Source organism: Notothenia coriiceps, unplaced genomic scaffold (genome assembly GCF_000735185.1).
Source record: "Notothenia coriiceps isolate Sejong01 unplaced genomic scaffold, NC01 NC01_scaffold00024667, whole genome shotgun sequence".
NCBI classification, from domain to species: domain Eukaryota; kingdom Metazoa; phylum Chordata; class Actinopteri; order Perciformes; family Nototheniidae; genus Notothenia; species Notothenia coriiceps.
Window position 1 is genome coordinate 9,526,753 of NW_011357368.1, and position 7,242 is coordinate 9,533,994.

A 7,242-nucleotide genomic window follows, 5' to 3' on the forward strand; every position below is an offset into this window, starting at 1 on the left:
ACCTCTGCCCGTCCTACCACCTGTCCTCTGGACCCTATCCCCTCTAACCTCCTTCAGACTATCGCTCCTGATATTCTACCGTTTCACACCCATTTCATCAACACTTCTCTAACTTCTGGTCACTTTCCAAACAGTCTCAAGGAGGCAAGAGTAAACCCTCTCCTAAAGAAACCCACTCTCAACCCGTCTGATGTTATAAACTACAGGCATGTCTCTCTCCTCCCGTTCCTGTCAAAAACACTTGAACGCGCTGTCTTTAAACAACTCTCCTGTTATCTCCATCAGAACAACCTTCTGGATCCGCACCAGTCTGGTTTCAAGGCAGGTCACTCAACAGAAACTGCTCTCCTTGCTGTCTCTGAGGAACTGCACACTGCTAAAGCAGCATCCCTCTCCTCTGTCATCATCCTTCTGGACCTGTCTGCTGCATTCGACACGGTGAACCATCAGATCCTCCTTCGCACTCTCCAAGAACTTGGAGTTTCTGGCACTGCACTTCCCTCCTCACCTCATACCTCAAAGACCGCACCTACAGGGTAACTTGGAGAGGGTCGAGTCCGACCCTAGTCAATTAACTACAGGGGTCCCTCAGGGCTCTGTTCTTGGTCCCCTCCTCTTCTCCTTGTACACAAACTCGCTCGGATCTGTCATTAGCCCCGCATGGTTTTTCATACCACTGCTACGCTGACGACACCCAATTAATTCTGTCCTTTCCCCGCTCAGAAACCCAGGTCGTCGCACGCATCTCTGGTGTCTAGCTGACATCTCTCAGTGGATGTCTGCTCATCACCTCAAGCTCAACCTTGACAAGACTGAACTGATTTTCCTTCCGGGAAAATATTGTCCCACTCTTGACCTAACAATCAACATTGGCACCTCTGTTGTTTCCCCGACTCAGACTGCAAGGAATCTGGGTGTGACCCTAGATAACAAACTAGTCGTTCACTGCAAACATTGCTGCTACAACCCGCTGCTGCAGATACACGCTTTACAACATCAGGAGGATACGTCCCCAGCTGACCCAGAAAACAGCGCAGGTTCTGGTCCAGGCTCTCGTCATCTCACGCCTAGACTACTGCAACTCCCTCCTGGCTGGTCTACCTGCATGTGCCATCCGACCTCTGCAGCTCATCCAGAATGCAGCTGCTCGTCTGGTCTTCAACCTTCCTAAATTCTCCCACACCACTCCGCTCCTCCGCTCCCTTCACTGGCTTCCGGTAACTGCTAGAATCCACTTCAAGACACTGGTACTTGCGTACCACGCTGCGAATGGATCTGGCCCTTCCTACATCCAGGACATGGTTAAACCGTACACCCCAGCATGTGCACTCCGCTCTGCATCAGCCAAACAGCTCGCTGCACCCGCACTGCGAGGGGGACCCAAGTTCCCATCAGCAAAAACACGTGGGTTTGCTATCCTGGCTCCAAAATGGTGGAATGAGCTCCCCATTGAAATCAGGACAGCAGATAGCTTGCACATCTTCAGGCGCAGACTGAAAACTCATCTCTTTCGACTCCACTTTGAGCGATAGAATTACTAACAAAGCACTTATACTAATAAAGGACTGGCTTATCTAAAGCCAGTTGAGTAGCACTTGAAATGTTTGGCTCTATGAAACCTGATGTACTGATATGATTCTGTTTTCTTCAAGGTTGTATCTTCCTGGTTGAATGTACTTATTGTAATTCGCTTTGAATAAAAGCGTCAGCTAAATGCAATGTAATGTAACGTAATAATTCACGTCACTACTGCTAAACTAAATGGCGTCTCATTTTTAAGAACCAGAAGCTTTAGAATTTCACGAGGTAATTTTATAGCTTTAGCTTGTGCAAACCACATTTGTTATGTCACGCATTTAACCAAAAACACGTTCAAAATGGGCTTATTATTTAGCTTTTTTCAATTTTTGTGTTGAATCTCAGGAAAACAGGAAAGTCCCTTCTTCAGCTTCCAAATAGCTCAGGGTTCAGCGTTCAAGTGCCAGAATCCCAACCTTCCCACCTCCAAACCATCATCCCAGGATCTCTTGAAATGTCCGTCTAAAAAGAACCCTGAAAGAAAAGGTTACTTTGGGCAACATTGGTTTCCTTTCTCAGTTCATTGCCACCTTTAAAAATGTCATTACATCATGACAAATGCCATCACAACCTCAGCATCGGCATTCTTTAAGCCAGGAGGCACAAGCATCCCCAACTAGATCCTTGTTGATGTGATGAAGCGTTAAGTGACTGTTGAGGATTCATTAGGTTCCTTTGGAAGATATGGAATGCTTGTGCTAGTAACCTTTAAAGGCCAGCTGATCTATCATGTAAGATCCTTGGCAAGCATGCATGAGAATGATAAACAGTGAGGGAATTCATGTTTATAGCACCTTCAGAGCTGATATCACAAAGGAGATGACAATAAAAGCAACAAAGTAAAAGCAATATGAGAGTGCACACACAATTACAAATATGAATAATGCGAACCCCAATACACCAACTCAAATAATGAATGTAGTAAACCCTTGAATATTCAAATAATCTGTATCGTAAAAATGCAGAATGGATACATAATGGATTTATTTGTAAATGCTCATTAAAAGTGCATTATACTCTACATTATTATTTCATCATATTAATATATTTATAGGTAATGCATTCTAATACGCAGGCCTTTCAATTATTCAATGCAGTGTATCTGCATAACTGTTATTATGAACATATTAAAGCTGGAAACACTCCATTTTATTGTCATTTTAAAGGCTGTAGTTTGTGGTAAAGTTGAATTGCGTCATACCAAGGGGGGGTCTCATATTTAGTCAACTTTCTAATATAAATACAATGGACACATATTCAATCAATGAACTCTCAATGTCATGATGCACTGTTTCTTATTATAATAAAAAATACAATTATCCAGTGTATTATTTGTAAAGATATGGCCTATAATTAAATAATTCAAGGATAATTTGTTGTCATTGCGTAACAAGGTGGCATGGTTTTGACATATCATACCATGTCCATGTTGTAGATTTTTCAACATATTATACTATATTTTGGAATTACTATATCATGTTGACTTTTCATCAAAGCTATAGTCATTTTTTCTCATATTTTAAACATATTGAACTTTCCTGTGCTGTTCCACCACGCTAAACAAAAAAGAAACATTACCAATCAGAAAAATACAGTTGTTGTAAAGTTGCATTCCTGGAGTACAATTTAGAAATGTACAACTGAAATTCATTTTGCAACCGTCATAAAAAAATAAATACAGGTTTGTCCACACTTTGCATTGAATACAAAAATATCCACCAACACAGGTGAATATAATATTTTCCCAGCTCTCTGTTGTGAATACTAATAAAATACCATTACCTGTGCAGACAGGTAAACACAAGGCCACTGACACGGTCACTTTATTAGATGGGGTTACAGACTAACCTTGGCAGCAATGAATGCAATCAATGTGGTAAATTGAATTGAGCACAGTTTCTCGGTCTCCAGTCGGCCTCAGTTGCCACAGGCAGGACCTCCTTGTGTTCCAATCAGAGGCACTTATTGAAATCCCAGACCCCTGATTTCGAGATAACCGGTCAAATCCATCGGGCAGAAGGAAATAATCCAGCAGGGGAAATATTAAATGAAAGCTAAAATCAGAATAGACTTTCCGAAAGAAAATGTGTCGCTAACGTAATCCGATTTTGAGTTATAACTCCGACCTGAATCCAGCAGAAAAGCACACAGAGCCTTAACCAAACATTATTACTTTGAAATATGTATCCGGCTGACTTGTTTTAGGGCTGCTCAGGGGCATTTTGTCCAGACTCAAGGCAGGTTTTAATAGGTAATCATTTCACTGCTGTCCATCACTTTACACTGGAGGGAGCTGCAACCCCATTTAACTTAAACTGGTGCTTGAAAGGCCAGTAGGCAGTAACAGGGATGGATTTGTTGACAGCACAAGTCAACATCCTGCAGGCTTTCAACTTGAAAGGCAGTGATTTAGGCGCTCAGTGTTGTGTGGATTACAATGTGGTCTTGTTTGTCTGCCTGGGTTTTTCTTATCTGGGGCTTTGATGGTGGCAGCTCACAATTCAGAGGAAACTAAATTAACTTAGGTGGCGACACAAGATGGAAAATGTAATGTTTGTGTGCTGAGGTGAGGAGGGAATTTCAGACGATCAGCAAAATCATAAAACATCAAGAAGGATTTTTTTATGTGTAAGTACTACTGGCAGAGTTGAGCAAAGAAATGTGTACCATGGCGTATGTTGCAGCTAATTAGGAAATTACAATGTGTATCAACATCTGAGCTGCGTCCATTCGTGAAGCCTAGTGTTTTATCAGCTTAACGTTCAGTATATGGCTGATCAATTTCCCCAGGGTCCACTCGGGCGCTCATTCCTCTCCCAGTAGTAAAAGGATCAATGGTGGGATTTGTTAACCCAGATTAAATGAATGGGGAAGGTAATCAGAGAGGCAGTAAGCCTATACTTGCGACCAAGAACGCTCGGATAACATATACATTACATACGTAGGAGGACCCATGAGACACAATCAATGCAATAACAAAGAACACAACAGTGCAGTCTAAAGCAGTCATTGTACACATGGTGTGTGCTTTTAAAAGCATTGATCCAAACTCCCTGTACACTTGTCTGTATGAACTCTATATAAAGCTCAACTCCTGACAGACAATTATGAAGAAACACCATATTATCCGAATTTTAGCTTCACATAGCTCCAATTGCAGCGTGGGATTGATTTGATCATTTTATTGATGCTTTAAGGATTTAAGGCACTTCTTGGTTAACCTAGTTATTTCAACCCTGAGGGAGCTTTACAGTGCCCTGAGCGACTTTCTAACTTTGTGTTCTCCTTTAATACACACTTGAACAAATATAGAAACTCTGAGAGCCTAAATTGTCAGTAGGCCTAACTGGTTTAGGAATTTTTTGACATTGTTGGAAATGTGCTTATTTTTCACTTCGGTCTGTTTAAAATATTGATACCACTCTGTCTGTTAAATATGCGGCTAAAGCTAGCGGACGTTAGCTAAGTAGCAATTTAGCACAATGATGAAATGCGGGGACAAAACTATGCTGGCTCTTTCAGATTCTAAAATAACATTTAAAAAACCTCAGTAATCAACCACCAACAAGTGTACCTAATTTGTGTAAAACACATGTTTTTGGTTAGCATGCTACAAGTCTTTGTGCTATCCAACTGCTAGCTGTAGCCTACCTCATTTTTAAACAGAAAAATATAAGAGTGATGTCTTCTATTTCTTCACAAGAAAGTGAGTCTTATTCCAAAATGCCAGACTATTCTCAAGTTTTCACTGCACAATGAGTGCTTTTACTTGATACTTAAAGTACATTTAGCTGATTATACTCGCATACTTTAACTTAATTCAGGTTTTAAAGCCATTTGTTATATCCCATATCCTTTGGCATGGGTTCATCTTGTGACTTTTGCTCATTTAATTGTTGCTAAAAAACACTTTACCCTATACTTGTTTTCTTTACTAATTGAAGAATTGACATTTAGTAGGCATTGTGGTAATTAACGCGGTGATTAGTTACTTCAGCGGTTGTCAATATTGTCCCCACACATTTTGGTTATCTATCTTTTTAATTGTAGTTAGTATTCCTCATTAGAACACAGGATGGAAAAACAACTGCTTTGAAAAGAAAGCATGGAACAAAATGTAGTTATTTCCGATTAAAAAAGTGGAACAGTTAATTTGAGCTCTGCATTTTCTAACCTCAAAGGATGGCGAGGTCACAGTTGGAAGGTCTGACGTAAACTGGAGATTAATTAGAGTAGCCTTTTGTGACGTTTTCACAGTCTTTGCACTCACAGTTATGTATTAAATTGCCTGGTAATAATAACCCCATGTGCGCTCCCTGCCTCATTCATTTTTGATAAATGAGCTTGAGAGATTCAGTAGTCATATTCAATTTGTGTTAGACATATTGAGGCAAATATTTTCCTAAAATTTAATTTCATACTATTCTGTTGTACCCACAATCCACTGGCAATGTTCAACATTGTGTTAATGAATACATGTAATTATGATCAAGAAACATACTAAGCAGGAAATGTACCAGAAAAAACGATGTGTTGGTGACAGTGTTAAATGACTACCAACCTAGATTACTGTGCAGAGAAGGGTCTATAGATTTGAATTGAAGCCAAAGTCCTAAACTGCGTTAATCAGTTCATTATGGCCACTTGGAAGCAGCATATCAAGCTGAACATTGAATTGATATCCTCCTAAAGTTGCTACTGAAACGTGATAGCAAACAATGTTCTATTTGCACCTCATAACACACCCCAACAAATCACACATTTACCTCAATTTTTTGGGTAGTGTAGTGTCTTCAGCTCTCCTAAACTCCAAAAAAACTATTTGTTTCTCCGAATCAAAGGGGAAAAACACAAAAGCATTGTACACAATTTAAACCAATCAATGTTGTGTAACAAGGATAATCTGGTGTTTTTGAGTTGATGAGTAATGCAGATATCACTGTAAAATGAGTTTGTAACATTCTTTTCTCTTTGTATAAACGTATAACAATAATAATGATAATAATAATAAAGGCCAGCAAGATTGTTCAAATTAATAAGAAGCCCCGTGCGTGGTCGGCGTAGGAAAGCAAGAGAATAAATGGCAAAGATATGTAGATAAATGTATTTGCGTTACGTCCAAAAAAAACGTAATGTGGGAGAAAATAAGTTTCTAGCTAAACGTAATTGACAATGCAGTTTAGTTCTGTGGGGATGTAATTTTGAGGAGACTGGGTTGGAAATATAGAGAAAGAAAATCAGGGGGCCACGACCAGAGCCTTGACGTAATCCAGTCCATATCTAATGTCAGAAAATATGTATGTAGTATTAGAAGGAAACACTGCATTGTGGACCAGTAACCCAACACAAATTAGTTAAAAACCTGTTAAACCCCGAGCCTGTTTTTCAGGTTTCAGGCTCGAAAAGGACATTCCCAGAACAAATGACCATATCTTCCCTTCTAAAAGGGTTAAATTAATAATCTTTTTTCTCGAAGTAATGATAAACCTGTGAGTTGGATGTAGAAAAGTCAGAATCAATATAGATGTTTTTTATTTTAAAGAAAATTCAGATTGAACATGGTAAAAAACTGTAAATTATAGTGTCCGTCCAAAATATATTTTGTACTTATAGTGAAAACTACCCTCGGATGATGGTAAGGTAGACTAAAAGCTTTAGGAATCC

General features: G+C 39.7%; 1 long non-coding RNA gene across 1 annotated transcript in view; it reads left to right on the forward strand.

The window, feature by feature from the left end:
• LOC104955365 (uncharacterized) overlaps positions 1-7,242 on the forward strand; it is a 22,081-nt gene that overhangs the window by 5,352 nt on the left and 9,487 nt on the right. Inside the window, exon 3 of the long non-coding RNA XR_799456.1 lies at positions 4,461-4,467. This is a non-coding gene — a long non-coding RNA (uncharacterized lncRNA). The remainder of the gene's footprint in view (positions 1-4,460; positions 4,468-7,242) is intronic.